The 22,225-nt window shown below is 33.2% G+C and overlaps 1 pseudogene; it reads left to right on the forward strand.

Annotated features, from left to right (window-relative positions):
- The first annotated feature begins 17,778 nt into the window (after positions 1-17,778).
- Positions 17,779-18,677, forward strand: LOC132364432 (magnesium transporter NIPA2-like; annotated as a pseudogene).
- The last annotated feature ends 3,548 nt before the right edge of the window (positions 18,678-22,225 follow it).

Here is a 22,225-nt window from a genome sequence, read left to right on the forward strand (position 1 = left end):
CATTGATATGAATATTTTAAAGACATGAAGAATAGGGAGAATAGATATTTTTAACCTAAAGGTGATCCAGAAAATCACTGAGCTAATTCCTTTCCAAATTTTAAATTCTTCACCTCCTTTAAAAATACAGTTATATCATATGATATCACTTATATGTGGAATCTAAAAAAAAGGTACAAATGAACTAATCTACAAAACAGAAATAGAGTTACAGATGTAGAAAACAAACTTATGGTTACCGGGGGTAAGGGGGGAGGGATAAATTGGGAGATTGGGATTGACATATACACACTAGTATACATAAAATAGATAACTAATAAGGACCTACTGTATAGCACAGGATACTCTACTCAATACTCTGTAATGCCTATAGGGGCCATTAAAAGGGTGGATATATGTATCTGTATAACTGATTCACTTTGCTGTACACCTGAAACTAACACAACATTGTAAATCAACTATACTCCAATAAAAATTTTTGAAAAATACAATTATGTTTCTTAAGTCATTTAAATAGTCATGTATAATCTCTTTTAATAAGATTAGTCTTAAATTAAACATACAAATGTATCTTCCCATACATTTAACTTTAAATGACACTAATCTTGTACCTATAATTCCCTCTCAAAAATGTATGCTAAGTAAACATATAAGATGTCCCCATTGATCGCTGCTTTCTAGTATTCATGCCTTTTGTAATTCCTTTCCCTTGAATGTGGGTTGAACCTAATGGTTGGCTTCTATTCAAAATATAACAGCAGAGGTGAAGTGGCACCACTCCCATAATTAGGTTATTAAAGACTGAATTTCTCCTGTATAGTATTCGATACCAGGAATGAATGGTCAAAAATCCTTGTTGGACCATTCCTCTGAACATTCCAGGATCATTCCCTGTTTTTACTGTTATGGTTATACCAGATTTAATGGTTAAAAATAACATGAATGTTGACTAGATGCTTACTTGCTCTACTATGAAATATGCCCCTAGCTTGTCAATAACCCTCAGACATGAGTCTGAGCCTATCAGCCCAACAGCCTATCACAAAGGATGGGCTTCTCAAGGTAAATACACAAAATGTTTCTCTAGTCTTCCTACAAGAATCTGAGATAATTTTCTACATGTGTCTTGGGTAAAGGAAACTTCTATACCCAACAACCATTCTGTGTTTCACTTTCAGTAGCATATTTAATAAAATAAATGAAATATTCAACACTATTATAAAGTAGGCTTTGTCTTAGATGATTTTGCCCAACTGTAGACTAATGTAAGTGTTCTGAGCACATTTAAGATAGGCTAGGCTAAGCTATGATGCTCTGTATGTTAGGTGTATTAAATGCCTTTTTGACTTACAATATTTTCAACTTATTGTAAATAAGTTGGGGTCATTGGGATGTAACCCCATCATAAGTTGACAAAGATCTGTACTTTGTTTATTTTCTATGTTCTTCCACTAGAATGAAAACTACATAAAGTGTTTCATTTCTGTAATTTGGCTGTTTCAAAACCCACACTTAGAACTGTGCCTAGTGTAGTATGACATTTTTGCTGAACAAATGATTAAAGTTTAAAATTTTTTAAATTAAAAAAAGTTACAATGGTAAATTTTCAAAAAAAGAAACAGAGTTGAAATATTGCTGATTTCATTTTAAATCCTCCTTGCTTTCTGAGCAACATGATGAAAGCTTGCAAATATCCTATCATAAAATTTTAGTCCATATCTTGTAAAGAAAAAAATAGAATTTTATACTGGCAACATAGCTATTTTTGAAGACTTTATAATATATAGTTTTCTTTATTTCCTAGTGTTCAACTATCTTCCTTTTTTTTCCCCTCTTTGATCAACTATTACAAGTTTTTTAAAGCAATGTTGAAAACCTGTGGAGTAGTAAGTATTTTTTTCAAGTTAGAGGTTAAGATTTCTATTTTATCAGTCAGCGCAAGTCCCAGTTACTACGAGATATATTTCAAAGCCGATGCAAGAGCCTATGTGTATGCTAACTGAAAAACTGTATTTGCCTCTTTTTCAAATGGAATTTTTCTGAGCTTAAAATGAACTAGTTTTAAATATCCTGCCTCGTTACAATTTCAAAGATTCATACTTATTACCCTCATGTGAAAACAGACAGCAAAAGCATGCAGAGTATACAAAAGTGTTCTCTTAAACTACTTCTTCATTCTTTTTTTTTACCTTTTTAAGGAATGATTCCCTGTGGTTATATAGAAAATGTGAATATCCAGACACAGTAAGATTCAGTAAGATGCAAAAGTGATTCTGTGCATTCAACATCTGTCTCCTTGTAGGCTTTCAAAATAATCATGTAGATATCTCCAGCATTGCTTTTCAATATTGTCATTTGGTGGGTTTTCTTCAAAGTTGGCTACAGTGCACTGAGTTCTGTACTGGACAGCCATTTGTTGGTGACTTAGATAATAGTAATTTAAAAACATGTTTGTCAATGCATAGTCAATGCTAGAAATATAAATTTCAGTGTTGCATAACATATGATAAACTGAAATTTGCATATAGTAAAAAATTTAAAATAAATAATAATACTTAATTGTCAATTATTCTGCTGGAGCAATTGAATGTTACATAGACAGAAATTAGGATGATTCTGTTAACTAAATGTGAAGCATATTGGACCTTGTAATTTAGAGGAAGAGTCAAGATATAAATTCAAATATCCTATAGTCTATATATCTAAAATCTATAATTTATATACCTAAACACTCTATAATCTGTTTGAGTACAATTACTTCTTTTTTGGCACAAACTGATGTTTGACTTTAGGTAGATGTAGCAATCTAAATTAGCCAGGCTTTACTGTAATAATATTTGATTTAAATAAGTAATTTGTTTTTTGCTCATTACATGTATTGTTACGTGTGTCAGGGAGGCTTGATACAATGGCCAGAGATATAGCAGATAAAAATAAAAGTCATTCAGTTAAATTTAAATATCAGAAAAACAATAGATATCTTTTTAACAAAAGTATGTCCCATGCAATATTTGGGATATACTTATACTAATTTTGTTATTTTTTTAATCTGAAAATCAAATTTCACTGGGTATTCTACATTTTTTGTGACACTCCAACTCTTGATAGTCACTGAGGGAATCAGGCTAACAGAACAGCCACAATCCCAGACATCACTGGTCACTATACCAAAGGAAAGGGGAGCCTGGAGATTCCATATCAGAGGGCAAAAAATCAGAGCCTTCAATTTAATTTTTTTTTCCTGTGCCATTACCCAGAAGAATGTTTTGTTTTTTTTTTTTTCCATTTCCTATTTTATGTAAATTAATTCAGTCTCTAGGAGTCCTCCATAGGTTTATAACCAGTTTGTAATACTACCCTTTGGGAGAATTAACTAAGGAGAATATGCCTCAGTATAATTATATTTTGTTCTTTATCAAAAATGAGAATATGTTTTTTTACTAGCTCAGTAAGTATGGTTCTGAAAGATATAAAGCCTTTGGTCATATCTATGTGATCATATGCTACACTAGCTAAGCGGAATGTTTGAAATTGCATAATTATACAAAATGTTAATTAAGTTGAAGAACAAAATAAAATGTAAAACAGGGGAGGCAGACATCTTGGCTAATAAAAGCAAACATTGCTGGAATATTCCAATTGTACTAATTTTTTTAAACTGTTACTGAATACTATTTTTTAACAGACAGTGCCCCTAAGTCTGTTTTTATTTAGAACAAGTCTTGCATTAGAAAGATTTAGATCCAATTGTTGTTCCGTATTTCTCTAACATTTCTTGAGAAATAAAGTTTGATATTGACTATATATTGTCAGTCTCTCCCATAAGGGGAAAATCGAAGTATGAATTTATTACAAACAGCTACTTAAACTTAATAATTTATTATCTAGATATTACAATAGTCAAGACTAATCAATAGCAAAGTGGGTTAATTTCAATGATGGATATTTTGGTTGAATTTGGGAGAATATAGTAATCTTTTTTTTTTAGTATTTAGATGTGATCAAATCTGGATGTGTTGTTTAGTTGGGGATGTCAAAATAGTGGTGTGCATGAAGAATACAAGCAATGCAGATGAACAAAGGATCAGCTAACTAACATCTCAAGGATGATTTAAAGCATGTTTATAATTTGTCCTTGTGATGGAAAACCATCTCAATGTCTTTGATTATTTGTTTGTTTTTGTCTGGAAATGGAGAATTTTCCTTATGTCTCAGACCTCTTGTTATTCCTGAATCTGGAGTTTCTATAGGCCTCCTTAATTTTAAGGATGTTCTAGTATAATTTGAGAGTATTACTAAGTGAGGTGATAAAGACTTAGCACTTTCTTTTCTGCTTTAGGGTCTGCAAATATTTCTTACCTTTGTGAGTAGTAATTATTAGATTATTAATTTTGTTGAAAAGGAAGTGATGACTCTGGATTACATGCCTCTTTTTATCTCTTAGTCCGTTCATACTGCTAAAACAGAATACCACAGACTAGGTGGCTTATAAACAAAGAAATTTATTTCTCACAGTTCTGGAAGCTGGAAAATCCAAGATCAAGGCCCTTGCAGATTTGGTGTATGGTGAGGGCCTGCTTCCTGGTTCACAGATTGCAACTTTTTGCTGTGTCCTCACATGGAAGGAGGGATGAGGGAACGCTCTGGGGCCTCCTTCCGAAGGGCATTAAACCTAATCATCAGGGCTCTAACCTTATGACTTAATCACCTGACAAAGTCCCCACTTCCAAATACCATCCTATTGGGAATCAGGTTTCAAGATATGAATTTTGGGGAGACACATTCAATCTGTAGCAATCTCTTCCTGTAAATATAACATTCCATCATTATTAATAGTAATTATTTATATTTTAGGGGTATATTTGAGCTTCAAAACCTCCTTGTTAGTGTTAAAGCAGCTGTATATCGATTGCGAGCTTTAACATATATACTCATTTATTTTTTAATACCACATTATGCTTATCATAAAATAAAACAATTATTTACCCAAACTGTATGTCTTGATTATATTCTCATTATAATATATAGGTAGGCACCTCTTATTATTATTATCATTAATAATGTATTGATGCTATCAAGGTTGTGGGAATCAAGGTTATGGAAAATTGAGAAATATTCTATGGAAATCCACCAACGATCATCCTGTTGCATAATTCAGAACTTGATATTCATTTTTGATACCTCTCCAACTTTAACAACCAGTTTATCTCTCATCATGTCTTGTCAATATTATATCTTATATATCCTTCAGGACATCCATTTTTCTCAGTATTTATTACTACCATTCCAAGTATCATCATCTCTTTGTTTAAATTACACACCAGATTCCTAGTTGATTTCCTCTCAATTACTGTTAGCTTCTTCTAGTGTATTATCTGTATTTCATCAAGGGTGCATATTTTTAAAAGCACAAAATGGTTTCCTGTTTTATTAAGATAAATAACTTTAACACAGTCTCCAATTTCAAGTGATCTAATTCTTGTCCACCTCTGCCACATGATTCTATGTTTCTCTACCTTTTGCTCCCTATAATCCAGTAAAGAGCAAAGCTCCTTATAATAGCAAACCCTTTTATCACATTTCCCGAAGGAATTTTAATTTCTTCTATTATAGGATTATTACCCACTAGGTTTCCTCTGTAAGGAATGCTCTCACTTTTTCATTCTCATAGAAATTGGGAAATATAAAACCAGGTAAGAATTGGTTGAGTCAGATGAAGTAGCTAGACTATGCTGATATTATTAACTAAATGGAACTAGTGGTCTTGAGACTTTCTTAACCTACATTTATGCTAAGAGCAATTTTAATAGAAATAGAAAAATGACCATTGTATTTAAGTATAGATAATGGATTATTGCATTATAATGGATTATTTACCTAGAAAATTATTGAAAACTATTCTCTGGAAAAATAATTATCCAGAATACAAGTTCAGTTCTATTTTAGAGTTCATATGAAAACTCCTGGCATTGTTCTTCAAGGACATATTCAAATTTAGTTCCACAGATGAGGACATTTGATTTCAGTTGTATTTTAGAAAAAGGGGATTGGTTAGAGGACCTATAAAGGTCCTTGAAACTCTATACTTTTATGAGTCAGTTTCTTCCTTCTTCATGGAATTGAATCATTTAACTTTTAGTTCCAGTCACAGGAATAAGAAACTTCAAGTCTAAGTTCTTTAGAAAGGGCTCTGTTATGGACCAATTCTTGAAACCTTGCCAAATTGTTAACATCTCTTTTTCTGTTTTCTTTAAATGGCACTTCCCAAAAGTACCCTTAAGACTGCTTGAATATTAATTAGCTAATGTATGAAAAGCACTATAGAAATATTAAATGTCTCTGCTAATGAATTAACTGGAAAGTTTATGTGCTTCAATCTTTTAAAGCACCACTATTCTTTTGTCTTCATATGCAAAACCAGGAAAATACAACTTTAAACAAAAGTTCATTCATTCAGGAAAAATCTAGCTACTGTCAATATGTGCTAAGCAGTGTGCTAGATACTAGGGGTCTTGTTTTAACAAACATTCAGATATACTGTCTTTCTGGCTAATGTTCTCAGTGGAAAATTAAAATTAGGCTTCCATAAAGAAGAACAGTGTGAGAAAAGGGTCTGAAGCAGCAAGGAATAGGTTCAAATAACAGAGGACTGTGTTAAAATACAAACAACAAGGAGAGGAGAAAAAACATGGATTGAGTAGTGGTCTTCACACTTTTCTGAATGCACACCTCATCTTTTAAAAGTATTGAATATTCATTTATAATACATAAACATTTACTTACTTACACTAAGTCATTGTCTAAATACAAGCACTAGTAGTATATGTTATCAAAATACACCAGACATAAAATGTAAAACAATGAGATTAAGGTGAAGAAAAACATTTTTGAATTTATCAGTGAGACAACAATACTGTTTATTTTCTCTCTCACTGAAAATATTATCGTAATAATATCAGACTGAAGAACAGTATTCCCAGCTAGGTTTAAAATCATGGGTACATATTTTCAATTCCACCCTCCAAACTTGCCTTTTTAAAAGAACAGCTCTATTCTTTTATCTTCTCTTTGGACACTCAGTAACTCTCACAAATAAATCAGAGAATGTTGCATTTTTATGTTCTAAAATATGGGTTTAAAACATACTGAACCTCATTTGGAAAATGGTTGAACAGATTAGAAATCTATGTTGCTTCTTTGTGCACATTGTCATTTGCTAATATCTGAAGGCATCACACATTTAGGGTAAATATGCAGGTTAATATATTTAAATTAATAAAAATTTAAAATGGCATTTAAGGTATTTTATTTGCCTAACTTTTCTTATATCTGATTCAATTTCCATTGCATTTCATAATAAAACTTATATCTTACATCAGAGCAGGGGAAATATGAATGCTACATTTTTTTTCAAGTATAATGACATTAATGGTAATTCCTTGAATGTGAGGGAGGGGGTTGACAGAAAACTTTTAAGTGAGTTTTGTACACTATAAAAGTAAGTTTAGTTAAATGGCATCATTTGTAAATCAGGCAGAGATAAATTACAAAATACCAGAACACTCTAAAAGAAAAGAATAAATGTGGGAATAATAGTTAATTTCTGTGCATTTGAAACCCTTATTCTTTCTCCTGAGAACTTGTCTGACATGTAGACCAAGTAAAGGAGACAACAGAACTTGTACATTAAATATGTGATATGAAGTTTAATATATTTCTCAATTCTAGAAAAAATATAGAAGTTTAATCTTTTTCTTCCAGCCCTTGATGGATTATCTTTGTTCCCTTTTGATGTTTACATCCCACTAGAGAGACCAGTGTTGCAGAGCAAGAAGGAGAGAGATCATGCAGACTTTTCTAATCCAAGTAACAATTGTGGTTTTATTCCATTTGCAATAGAAACCCCAGTGAAAGTTTTAAAACACTAGAATGAATAAGCTGATTTGCATTTTAAGAATAAGAATGCTGACTCCTTTGAAAGATGAATCAAATGAGTTTAAGAATGGAGACAAGAAAATAAGTTTGGTAACTATTACAGAAACCTACTTAAAACAAGATGAAAATTTGAAGTAGGCTGTTGGCCACAGAGATGGAGAGAAGTAAGCAAAAAAAGTCATCAATATAGAAGATAAAAGAGTCAGGAATTGATGATTCATAAGTGGTCCATAATAAATACATAGGGACAAGTAAGATGGATTTGAGAATTCTGGAATATTTGTACTGTTGGTTAAATTAAAATAAAAATATGAAGCCAGAATCTGTTTCCTGGAATGAGCTGGAGTGAGGAGAAAAGAATATTAGTTCTGTTTTACACATGTTAATTTGGGGAAGCCAATTAAATATCCTCATGCACTTCTCCAGCATAGATGGATAAATGGATCTGGGGATACAAATATGAATCAACAGGGCTCCTGGATCAAGATGGAAATGCAAATCGAAACCACAATAAGGTATCGCACATCTGTTAGGATGACTTATCAAAAAGACAAGACATAACAAACGCTGACCAGGATGTGGAGAAAGGGGAATCCTTGTACACTGCTGGTAGGAATGCAAACTGATACACATATTTTTCATTTTTACCTGTTTTCTAAAAAGTGATTGTTTTTGTTTTCTATCATGTATGTGACTGGATCTGAAAAGTGTAAGAGAATTTTACGTTTGCATGTCTAAGGTGAAAGCATAAATGTTAAAGCCTCAAGAGTTTAGAGGTGCAGTGCCTTAAATCTGATTCCAAACCCTTAGGAATTGCAAGGAACATTATAATCTATGTCTGTAAACTGCCTGCCTCATTCTGACCCAGTATTTCCTCACGTATTCCCTGTGATAAAACATGTGTTTAAATTCCTCCTTTTTAATTAGTATTTTATACTTACTATATGCCTTACAGTATGAGCTATACAGGTTCATAGTAAAAATAGAAGAATTTGGAATGTAACAACTAAATATTGAAAAAAATAAATTCATGATTTTTCCCAGGACTCAATCCATTAGTTATTTGAATAACTGTAGAGAAGATGTTTTTCCTATCATTACATCTCAATAATTGATACATCAAAGTTTTCCTTCTCTGTCTCTGAGGAAGACCAATATCCACTTCTTACCAATATCCAGATCTCCTTTTTCTCCCGGTCCTGTGTGAAAGTCTGTGTATGACTGGCCTGGCCAATATGCATGATGTGTGATGTTCTGGAGCTGAGGCACTGGGGACACTTCCATGATACTCTGGTCTGTTTCCTCAAGGGGGAGGCATTGTGTTGAGAATACAGAGCCACAGTATTAAGGTCACCAGGTTCATCGAGTCACTGTATGCAGGACAGATGTCCTGGAGAATTATGTGATCTTGCAGAGAGGGCTTTGCATGAGTCAAAAACTGACTATTGTTTTGATCCAAGTTGGTGAGCAGATTGATCCAATTCCTAGGGTTGATACCTTTTCGGAACCAATATACTTCTCATCTTAGTGATCTCTCTCTTTAGCTTTTAACACAATTGAATGCATTTTTATTTCTTAAAAATTTTTTTTCTCAGGTTTACTGATGTAAAATTGACAAATAAGAGTGCATATATTTACAGTGTACAATGTGATGTTTGGGTATATGTAAACCTTGTGAAATAATTACCACAATAAAGCTAATTAACATACACATCTCATTACATAGTTATCATTTGTGTCACCTTTTACTTACTTATTGCCTGTCTGGTTATTTTTTTAAAGAACCATGGAGCCTTCAGCAGGTTTCTTTCTGCCAAAGAGTGTTTTCCTTTCTTCTCTAGGAAGATAGGGTAAAGAGCTGATCTCGAATTAGGGACTGAATTGGGTCGTCTCTGGGCTCCAGTCTACATAAGATTCAATCTACCTCTGGTCTGTCTGTTCTTGGGGCATGTTATTGGGACATTTTAATCTTTGGACTGGGAGCCTGTCAGATCTCTTTTTCCTCAGCCCTGAAAACCTGGGAGACTCTGACCTGCAGAAATTTTAAGTTTAGCTCTCCAGATGTTTGCCTCCTCCTGTTTTTAAATCTTGCAGGTATGTTGAGGAAAAAAATAACTGTGTTTTGAGACAGGCTCCATTTCTTTAGTAGATTTGTCCTAAGTGTAACACAGTCACAGGAGATATTACTCAGTTTAGTAGTAAACAAGCCACCTGCCAGCAGATTGAGATTCAGAATTTGTCCATTGGAGAAAACTGGCTCTACTGGGGTATTCTCACATTGTCTGTTTCCTGTATCGACTCTGTAAAGTTCCAGAAGACTTACAGCTTTTCTTACTTCCAGTGGAGCTCCTCAGCATGGGCTAAGTCTGACCCAGAGCCAAGCCCCTCCTTGGTCTCAGCTTATAATCGGCAAATGTCATCAAGAGAATATAGCCAATGATGGGATACTCAGCTACCACGTAAGGAGAGCCCCCCATCTCTGGAGTTCCCATTTGATTCATTGTTGCTTCCACTGCTCTTTAGTGTCTTTAAAATTATAATTTTTGCAATGGAATTAGTTTTGCTAGTTGTTGCAGTGGAACTGTTAACAGTTGTTATGATCTTCAGAATACAATATGAATATGAATAAATGAATTAAATGTATTCTGAAGGTCATAAATATAATAATAGAAGTTATATTACTATATCAGCTTCTAATGATCTCAGTGCTTCAGATCTTGACTTGTCCCCACATCAGGGTACATTCTCCCAACAGAAGAAGGCATACGGTTCTTTAAAATACAACGTTGTGGTGTTTCTCCAACCTTTCTAGTGGCTTCTGTGCACATTTAAATAAATCCATAAACCTTCCTATGGCTTAAAACGTTATATTATCTGATTCCAGAATGCTATTCTGGCTTTTTAATTCCAGAAGTTCCAACAGGAGCTACATATCTATTAAAAATAGATTCCCATTTTCAGGCTTTCCTATCATGGCATCTATCACCCAAGATTATGATCCCCTGCCCAATCTCTTCCCATTTTTGTACTTGCCTAGCACACACTGATCATTTCTCTTATCTTTGAAAATACCAAGCTTATTTTCATCTCAGTTCTTTATCACTTGCTCACACTCTGTCTACAACTATTGCATTGGTAAACTACTCCTTATCATTTAAGTATCAAATCAAATGTCACTTCCACAGAGAAGCCTTCCCCAAGCACCTTACTTCAATTAGCCTCTTCCCATCATGCTCAACTATAATACTATTTTATATTTTACTTCCTTTACAATACTCAACCCTACCTGAAATTATCTTTTTTATCTGTCCATTCTCTATTGCATACTTCCAAATATAAGGAAAGCTACAATAAACTTTCTTGTACCATTTTCTTTTAACATTTGTCAAATTATTTCTAGAGTGTGTATCTGGAGCAAATCAAAGTTTATATTGTCTGTTTTTGTCTTTGACTCATTTTGCTATGTTTTGAGAGAAAGATTTTACCAATTTACATTTACACAAACAGTATTTGGAAGTTCAATAAAGTTATTAAATACAAATAAAACACAAAAATATTACACTATTCTTTATTTAAATTCCTTGAGCTTTAGTGTTTAGTGATTGAATATTTTTGTATACTTATATAAGTAGAGAAAAATTAAATTAATTTCTCTGGTCTCACATTTTTTATGCCCAAGAAAAATGTTCAACGTAATACACAGAACATTTTCCATATGTACACAAATCTGTATTTATATACCTCATGATTCAGATTCAAAATGCACTTTACATGGAGCAAATCATTCATATTTAAACCTACAAAGTGAGATAATAATGGCTAAAATGAAAATACTTTTATTGTTAAAATGCTTCAGAAAATATTCAAATTAATTTAAAAATTAGAAATGAATTATTTCCTTAGCTAGACTATATGGATATCAAAGAGTTTTATTTCATTTTAATTCCAGATAGTTTATTAATTGCCAAGGAATTTTATTCCTTAGTAAGGCCAATAATTGACAAATGCAGTTTTTGCCCAAATGTTGATTTATGGCTGGTATATTCAACGTTTTTTCCTCACCTTTTAGTTTCTTGTTTCACCTCATCATTGTGACTTCTAAATATTCCCTAATTGGGCAGAATTTTTTTGTGTTCTCTCAATATGAAAAGTAGTCATGAGGCAATAAGAAAGGCTCTGACCATCTCCCTTCCCAACTATCACATCTTCTAAATAGGAATTTGATGCAGCTGCTGTATTTGCATTAATAAAATCAGCTGTTTTCATCATTAAATTCCACCCACTGCTTAATGCCTAGAGCTGAAAAATGAGAATTTCAGCATGAGAATTAGCTGAAAGAGGCTCAAATTAGAGAAGAAAATGCAGCCTTTGAAAACATATATTACCACCCATAATCTTGCATAGTGGGAAAAATCACAATTAGCCCCTGGCCACGTATGGAATACACCAAATTCCTTCACAGTGGAGGGAATTTAAATCAAAGGAAATTATGGGAGGAAAGTTAAGTCTGTGTTGTATTGTTGGGTTAAGTAAACACTGATGGAATGAAGTCATGAGTGTCATAAATGTGATAAGCTTATTCAAGATCTGAATTTGAGAATGGAGTCTAAGTTCTGAGAAATTGTATGTCTGATTATGTACTACACTAGATAATTTCTAAGTAAGAAACATTTAAACTAAATTAAACATTAAATGCCAGTGATATAATCATATATATATATATATGAATCTTTAAGTTTATTTAACTTCAGAATGTGAAGATTACAGAACGAAGAATAGACTAGGAGGGATATAAGCAGTAAGCAGGTAGCCATAGAAATTATATTGTATGGGTATCTTTGGTATTAAAGCCCCTTTTTACTATACAGTAAATATAAGAACTGTATCTTCCCCTTCATGCCATTCACTTAAGATGTGCATATCGACTTCATTTGTCCACAGTGTAAGATATTAAGATTAAGAGTAGAATGATCCTTGAAACCAAAGTCAAGTTATACAGAACTGCCAAGGATTGATCTCAGTCACTCCCTCACTTTGCAATATAGATCCATCTGCATTAGATTAAGAGCCACTTCCATCTAGGTCTCAGAGCCTTGGTTTGGGGAATATTTAGGTAAGATTCTTTTGCTACATACTTGACTAGATCTCTGCTTTGTTCTCATTTACAGATTATTGAGATTCCTTTGTCCACTGAAATTACTATCTTTCAGAATTCATAGGTCCATTCACAACCCAATCAAAAAATGGGCAGAAGATCTAAATAAACATTTATCCAAAGAAGACATATGGATGGTCAAAAGGCACATGAAAAGATGCTCAACATCACTAATTATTAGAGAAATGCAAATCAAAACTACAATGAGGTATTATTTCACGCTGGTCAGAATGGCCATCATCAAAAAGTCTACAAATAAATGCTGAGAGGGTGTGGAGAAAAAGGAACCTTCCTATACAGTTGGGGGGAATGTAAATTGGTACAGCCACTATGGAGAACAGTGTGAAGGTTCCTTAACAAACTAAAACTAGAGTTACCACATGATTCTACAATCCCACTCCTAGGCATATATCTGGAGAAAACTGTAATTTGAAAAGATACATGCACCCCAATGTTCACTTTAGCACTATTTACAACAGTCAAGACATGGAAGCAACCTAAATGTTCATCAACAGATGAATGATAAAGAAGACGTGGTATATTTATATAATGGAATATTACTCAGCCATAAAAAAGGAATGAAATAATGCCATTTACAGCAACATGGATGGACCTAGAGATTATCATACTAAGTGAAGTAAGCCAGACAGGTAAAGACAGATATCACACGATATCGCTTACATGTGGAATCTAACAATAACAACAAAAAAAGATACAAATGAACTTATATATAAAACAGAAATAGACCCACAGACGTAGAAAACAAACTTATGGTTACCAAAGGGGGAAGCAGAGGAGGGATAAAGTAGGAGTTTGGGATCAACATAAACATACTACTATATATAAAATAGATAATCAAAAAAGACCTACTGTATAGCACAAGAAACTATACTGAATATTTTGTAATAACCTATAAGGGGAAAGAATCTGAAAAAAAAATATATGTATAACAATCACTTTGCTTTTTACTGGAAACTAACACAACATTGCAAATAAACTATATTCAGTTAAAAAATTATTTAAAAAAAGAAAAAAAGAAGCATCCTTTATAACATTACTAAAATCTCAATGTATTGGATAAATGGCTCGCAGCTTCACTTCATTAAGAGTTTGAAACATTCTTCAGAATTTGGAAATATATCTAATAAATATATACTAAATCACAGATTATTTTTCAGAGCTCTAAAGATTGCTAAAATGTTAAATCTCTAATATCCAACTATAAATTAAATTAGGTGATATGTAGCCTCATTAAAATGGACCATATATACATATATATAAAATCTGTTTGATTTTATTAGGATCCTAATTTTTAATGATGCTATTGACTTTTAATAAATGAATTTTTATCTGAATACTATTCAATTCAAATGGTATGCTAATACATATAGGCTTCATAGAGTATTAAGACACATATCCTGATTCATCAACCAAAATTTTATTCAGGATCTAAAATCAATGACAGGCTTAATGCTTTTTAAAATAGATAGCACTGTTTTAATTAAAAATGTCAGCAATGTAATTACTCCTTAAGCAAAAGGCCACAGAGAGGAAAATTGGATGATACTTAAATTGAGCATATGAGAAAATTAATTTGCATTAAAAAATAGTAATTAGACATTTCCATGTCATTATGAGCGATCATACATTCAAGTTTTTCACTCCTGTGCAAAGTAGAAATTGTTGAATTTATTTCAAAGGAAAACTGAAAATCTCCAGAAGTATAGAATATAGCACTAGTTGCCATATCCAAAAATGCATGCTATCTTAAAATATTTCTAGGGTATTTCAGATTGTACTTGACCCTTTAGGTCTTTTGTTTCTTCATTCCTGAAATAAATTATTCAGACTAAAGTTTTAAGTCCCCTTCAAGATCTAAAATGCTGAGATTTCTGTATAATTTTTGTGGTTTCTTAGATAATTGCCAAAATATGTACTGCTCTTTTATCTGAGCAGACTGGCCATTTAAAGTTTACTTAGCAGGAAGAAACAGTTATTTTTCCCCTAAATTCTATTACACTCTGTAGACAGATTCTTTATTCTCAGTATCCTTCTTTCATAATTTATAAAAAGAGAAACTCAACAAAGGTAATTTATTCACTTATTTATCCATAGGTAAAATATCCATTTACATTCCTGACAGAAAATCCTCAAAGGTGGAGTATTGGATTCATTTGATTGAAAGATACATTTGTTTATCAAGCATAATTGTTGCATTATAATTTTATAAATACAGGTAGTCTTACCACTTAGATACATTCTGCAATGGGCCATTTGACTAACTAGGAATGATTTCCATTTTGTCTTTGAATGCTTACTTCGTTTCTCTTTTCCTTTGACAGTCATTGCTATAAGTGATAGATGGATGATGCATATGGTTATCTAGTACATTAAAAACACTACATCATTTCACTGATCATAGCCACAATCACCTTTTCTTCCCCTTCATCTGGTCCTGATTTCATACTACAAGGAAGAGAGTAACAATGTCCATTTTCCATTTATTTACTTATCATGTCTTTCTCTTTCTCTCTGAAACCTTATTTTGTTCCACTGTTTCTAGAGAAAAAGCTAAACTAAATGTTCATGTGCCTTTTGTGCTATATTTTACTAAAGCTTTATATAGAATTACATTGTAAAATATTAAAGTAATGAAATAAAGCTTTTCTCCGTAAATATGAAATATCCTACACATTTAATGAGATTTGCCTGAAGCCATTATATTCTGACTCTGGGAGAGCAAAGTTTAAATGCCACTAATAATTTAGGTATTGTTTTCTTGTTTTCATGCTTCAACACATTTCCTGGTTGTAGCACCTCTAAATTTTCTACTCTTTCAAATCAATCTAACCTCATTAAAAGTCTTCTTTTTTCTTTTAAAAAACTTTTCATTTTTCTAAGTATTTATGAGACAAGATTATTTTAAAATTTACTTTTTCTTATAATGAATGTTCTCAGACAGTATTATTGAACTATAATGTTTCCTCTTGGAAGCAAATGAATCAAAATTCAGTGGGACACAGTGATGATTGATGATGTCTTGTTAATATAAAAATGTTCCTATATTTTATTCCTTTCCATGGCAGCACTGTTTGTGGATTTTCTGAGTGGCATTCATCCTCATCATCAGTGACTAAATCTATCTTGAAAGAAATGCAAGTGTAATTTTTTTTCCCTCAAATTATTCAGTGTTGCTTTTACTTGAAATATTTTTAAATTTCAATTCTTTAGGTATTCACTTTTAAGGATCTAACTTAATTTCTTTGGTTTTTTCCCCCTCTGGAAGAGAAAGATCTGAGTGTTGAAATGTATGTTTATTCTTATTCCTTTGGTTTGGATCATGTTGAATGTGAATGTCTGAAGAATCTCGTGGTGGGGCCAATAAGTATATGGCTGACAGAGAAATGTATGTCTGGAACTGACAAAAGTGGTTTGAAACAAATTTTAGATTTGACAATTATAAGAATACATGCAATACATGAAATCAGGCAGTTAGGAGTGGATGTGTAGTGTGTTCATAGAGAAGTTGAGGAGGTACAGTTTGGTAATGGGATTCTGGGAAGAGCCAATAATAAGAGGACAGTCAAAGAAAGGAGATTAAACGAAGACACTTGAGAAAGAATGTTCAGAAAAACTGGAGTGAAAACCTTGATGTCATAAATAAAAAGAAAGAAGAGAGAGAACCACAATATAAAAGACATGCCAATGATATAGAACGCTTCAGAGAGATTAAACAAGAATTAACTTGTGCCCATTTGATTAAGCAATCAGTGGGTTTATGGGGGTCACATTTATGAGTCATTCAGTGGAATGGTAAAAATGGATGCTTAAATGCAGTACGTGAAAAAAGCTGATGAAGTGATGATTATAAATCATGGTTTGGATAGCCTCCATTGGATAGACTGGAAAACTGAACATAGGCAAGGAAACAGCAGAGTAATTATTGAAGGAAGGAAGGTTATACTACTGAGTTTTTTTTTTTTTTCAGCCTCATGGCATCTATATTTTATCTGTTCAGGAGGAAGCAAAATCCCTGACAGACAAAAGGTGGGTGGGAAGAGGAGTTGCTTGTTTGGGTAAAGAAGCATGTAAGGTGAGTAGGTCAAAGTTTTGACGTAGTTACCTTGAGTAAAATTATGACTTAAAATCAATACAGGAAATCGATATTTAGCAAGAATGAAGGATAAATGAAGCTATGTATCAGACTCATGTGTAGATGCTGATCTGACAAATTTGTCTGTGTCAAAATCTTCTTGCATACTAAATTTTACAGCTCTTTAAATAAAGTGTAATGGTCAGCTGTGCCCAGAGCCTCCTCAGTGGTGGTACCTGGGTCCTGGTGGCAACTGTAGCCCAAGACCATACTGATGAGGTACCATTTTAGCATTCACTCGGGGAGGAGGCAGTACATATGGCTGGCTATAGTCTCAACATTTGCACTTGGCATTGGATGACCAGTATGAGGATGGGAGAGCTTATGGCTCTTTGACTACAGAAGACCTGATATTTATTCCAACTCAGAGTATCCATGTATGTCTTAAAGAATGGTTGCAGAAAGCTAGACTGATATCAATAGGAGCTGGGCAGTGAGATGTGAAGCACAAGAGGGATTCACCATCCCATCACTGGCTTAAACATTGAGGCAGCCACGTGACATGGCATGTAGGTGGCCTCTAGATATTGTAGAGATGGCCAACTTAGCTACTTATATTTACAACAGCCATATTAGTGATTATTTTAGAAGTTCCTCAGATCACAGTAAGTGCTATTTTTCTTCACACTTTCTAAACAAAAGACTAAATCTTCATGGGCAAATTGAGTACTCCTTAAGCTGCCTTGGATCTTCAGTTACTTCATTCATGCTTCAAAAAAAGAGAGAACAGAGGCTTTAATACAATGTCTCACAAATTAATTGATTTGGATTTGGTATTTCTTGAAGCATTTATCGTCATTGTGTTCTTGATATTAACCTTTGCGGTAGGATCTTGCTCTAGACAGAGCAACATCTGTAAGACAATATGCTCTTTAATTGGAGCATTTTCAGTATCCTATTTTAAAGGCCTGGGCATTATTATTAAATAATTTTTTTGTGGGAAAGTCTGTACTGGACATCCCCTGGATTGGATTCTTCTGCTAAGCTTTATAGTCTGTGTAATGCACACAGATTAATTAATTATCTAAATAGGGCCCTGGATATATTCAACACTTCTATAGTGATTCTATTATATTAGGTATTCTTTACAACATTAATTTTAACTAGTTCAGCTCTTATTTTTGAGGAGTGACAAGATATGCCTGTTGATAGTACTTTGAGTGTCTACAACTTTGTGGGAAAAATGTTTAATACTTTTGTGCCTTTAAAGATGTCAGTTTTCATCTACCACGTCAGGCTATGTCTCTTCAAAGAGATGAAAAAGTAATGAATAACAATCTCTTTAATATATATGCAATTCTTAATAATAATGAAGAAAACTTAACTGGTGTCATTGAACAGCAAACTGGAGAAAATCCCTAGAGAAATGGAAATCTGATAGTTTTACGAGGAAAAATATTTAAAAGGCTAATTTGTAATTCTGCTAGTAAATGAATTTGAATATCAAATGTGTCTGAAAAAGGACTTTCCTGTGTTAAGCAGAATTTTAAGATGTCCCCCATGACCTTTACCTCTAGGTGTTAGTCCCATGATTATGTTATATTACATGGAAAAAGAGATGTTGCAGATGTAGGTAAGATTACAGAGGAGTTGACCATAAAAAAGAGAAATTATTCAGATGGTGCTAATCTAATCACATAGCTCTTTAAAAGAAGACAGTTTTCTCACTATTGACAGATGAGGTCAGAGGGATTCAAAGCACATGAAAGACTGACCAGGCCATTGCTGGTTTGAAAATGGAGGGAGCATATGAAAAGGAATGAGGGTGACATCTAGAAACAGAAAGCAGTTCCTGGCTGACAGCCAGAAAGGGAACAGGGACTTCAGTCCTACAATGACAAGAAACTGAATTCAGCCAACAACCTGAATAAGTCTGGAATAAAATTCTTCCCCCAAGCCTCCAGGTAAGAACTTAGCATCTTGACTTAACATCTTAACTTTGGCCCTATGAGAAACTAAGCAGAGACCCAGTTGACCCTGCCTGTACTTCTCATCTACAAAAATTGTGAGTTAATAAAAGGAGGCTGTTTCAAGCCACTAAGTTTATGGTAATTTGTTAGCAATAGAAAACTAAACAGTCCTCAAATAACATTCTCTAAAGAAAATCATCTTCAGGTTTCCCAATTTAAAACAAGAGCAATTACCTCTCTTATAACTACGGCACAGTAGGTCACAAACATGACCTCAGTGCATGGTTGGTTTCTATTTCTATTAGCATTCTATTACTCTAGAGATATTTTATATGTTGACTCCTTCACCAAGAACTAAGTGAACTAATGGCAATTTTAAGAATAAACAAACAAATACTTTATCTCCTCACTGGTGAAATAAAACTTGTAAAAGTTTGAAATATACTATTAGGCTAAAGCCTCTTCACTGATGAACTTGCATTTTATTTGGTATTGAAACTTTGGGGGGAAAAAAGGCTATCCACTGCTGTTTGTGATAGACTATATTATTTGCCCCAAATTATTCCCGTTCTATCCAACTTCAATCACAGCTTCCTTGTGAGTTCATTATTCTTTCACATACCTCACTGACTAAACATGAGACTTACTCTGGCAGATGGAAAGAAGACAGAAGTAAAAGTGGGTCAGGTTGTGAAATAAAGCTGTAAGAGACATGGCCAGTTTCACTTAGTCCTTTTGGAGCTTTTGCTACTGCCATGAAAAAGTAGGCCCCAGGTTAATGTGGCAATTTCAGCCTGGATTCCACTTTCAGCCACGGTCCCACAATGAAGATAACATGGAGGTGACTTGGACTCAATTCAAAGTCTGGAGCCCAGCCCAGCACAGATGAATCCAGCCGACCCCAGATGAGATGGGCTTAATCTGAACCAACATGCATACCTCTAAGTATGAAATAAATGCTTGTTTTCTAGCTACTGATATCTTGGGAGTTTTTATAATGCAGCATTATCTCAAGAAAAATTTAATCAGTCCAGTATTATACCAGATATAATTTATGAAGAGTATATGACATAATGTCTTGGGGATAGGAGAGGTATTATCAATATTCTCATTGCAAACATATAAAATACTGCTTTTACTAATGAGTTTGAACCTGACCAAATAAATAACCAATAATAGCTAAACAGCTGAAGGTTCTATTTTATTTTCCATTTTGATATTAATCCCTTTCCATGTAGCTTCCTCTCATCAATGTACCATAGAAGTGGAACCTTAAAAATAATCAGCACCTATTACAGAATGTTTTATAACTTTTTAACTACATCATTCATATTTAAAATATAAACTTATTTCCTCTTAATTGAGGTTGATAGACTAGTCATAATTGCTTTAGGGGCAAAAAATATCTGTATTGGGCTCAAGACAATCATGGTAAATAATTATATTAAACAGCAAACTATCCATAAATGTTGACTGACTGAAAAATATACAACAACAAATAAATCAGTGATACAGTGAATAAAGCCAGTTCTTGGCCATTAAGTGCCATCCTTGTAGTTTGCTGAGAGTGAAAGGGAAAGTTTAAAATCCTCATATAATACAGGGAAGGAAAAGGTTAAGCAGCTGGACTATGAAACTTGTAATCCTATTATAGAGGGAAAGGCACTGCAAAGAAGGAAACAAGGCAGGTTACAAGACATCTCCTGTTAAGAATATTAAAGACAAGCATACTGGTCTTGGCAGCAATGGAGGACTTATCTTTCGAAAGCTTTTAGTAGAATACATCTGGTTGGCTAGGCTTACTTAAAGAAAACAAACCTAGAATCTTTGGATTTACCTGCATGTTTCCCTGGAAAACGTCATGTAAGCTACACAACCATCTGAGTGTAAAATGGAAATGTCTTATGAACTAAATTGCTCCACTTGGGTGTGCATACCTTATGTAGAAACCTCATCTATTAACCTGGGTCAAAGATGGTCTGCAAAGAAAGGACCTGGAAGATGAACCAAGGCAGCCCCAGACTCCCTGCTTTACCTGTGCAGCTTGATCTCTTATATACCTAAATGATTAGTAAAGCTTGATGTTGGGTAATGTCTCTGATTCATGGGCGCCTGATTTGACAATCCAATTCTTTGTGGTATCCAAATCACTTAAAATAACTAAATTTAATTGCAGTATTATATATTTATAGAAATGGCTAAGAGATGAGAAAGGCACTGACCCTTTGTTTCTATTTCTTAAACAGGTTTCTAAGCTATGCCTAGTAAATTTTTAAAATCCCATTTGTATATAGATAAATATGTATCTAGACATACATAGGTGAGTTTGCCTAATTTTTAGACATTTTTGTTGTGTCAATCAATATAGTACAGGTCTTTTACACATGAAAATAGATTTTTAAAAGTCCCTTTTAAATCAATAAAACAGATGCCTTCTTCTAACCATTGTAATACAGAATGATGATATATACAAAATTATTTAACTAATGATACATACATTTGTATTCAAACTACAAATGATTTTTCCTAGTTTGAGCATTATGGAAAATAGAAAGTACCTTTATATAACAGAGCTACTTTGTGCCAGGACAGAGAATTATCTTTGAATGCCAAAGATTAGGCTCTACTTCATTGGCCAAGTAATCAATTTCACAGTGCAACTATTTAGTCAGCTTTACAGATGAATGTAATACAGAGAAAAGCTTTGGAAATATATTATTAGGTGTACTTAAGAAAAATACATTTTAGAGTATAGTACTTAAGCTAAAAATTTTGCTATGCCTAATGGGAAACAAAGTGCACTAAAGGCTAAGTGGGAAGATTGTTCAATTTTGGCTATAGGGAAAAAATAGGTACGTATATTTAAAGAAAACTAAAACCCAACCAAATATGTCCTACCTATTTGATATCTAGTCCTTCCCTGAAACTTTTCTGAGACTGTAAATAAGTCCATACTATGCCGCTCTTAAACATAGCAAACAAAAGACATTTTACTGTAATAATTAAGATATGTGGCACTAATTGGAAATACTTTGCAATATTTGAGTACATACAAATATGAAAATATAAGCC

This window comes from Balaenoptera ricei, chromosome 4, assembly GCF_028023285.1.
Source record: "Balaenoptera ricei isolate mBalRic1 chromosome 4, mBalRic1.hap2, whole genome shotgun sequence".
Classification (NCBI taxonomy): domain Eukaryota; kingdom Metazoa; phylum Chordata; class Mammalia; order Artiodactyla; family Balaenopteridae; genus Balaenoptera; species Balaenoptera ricei.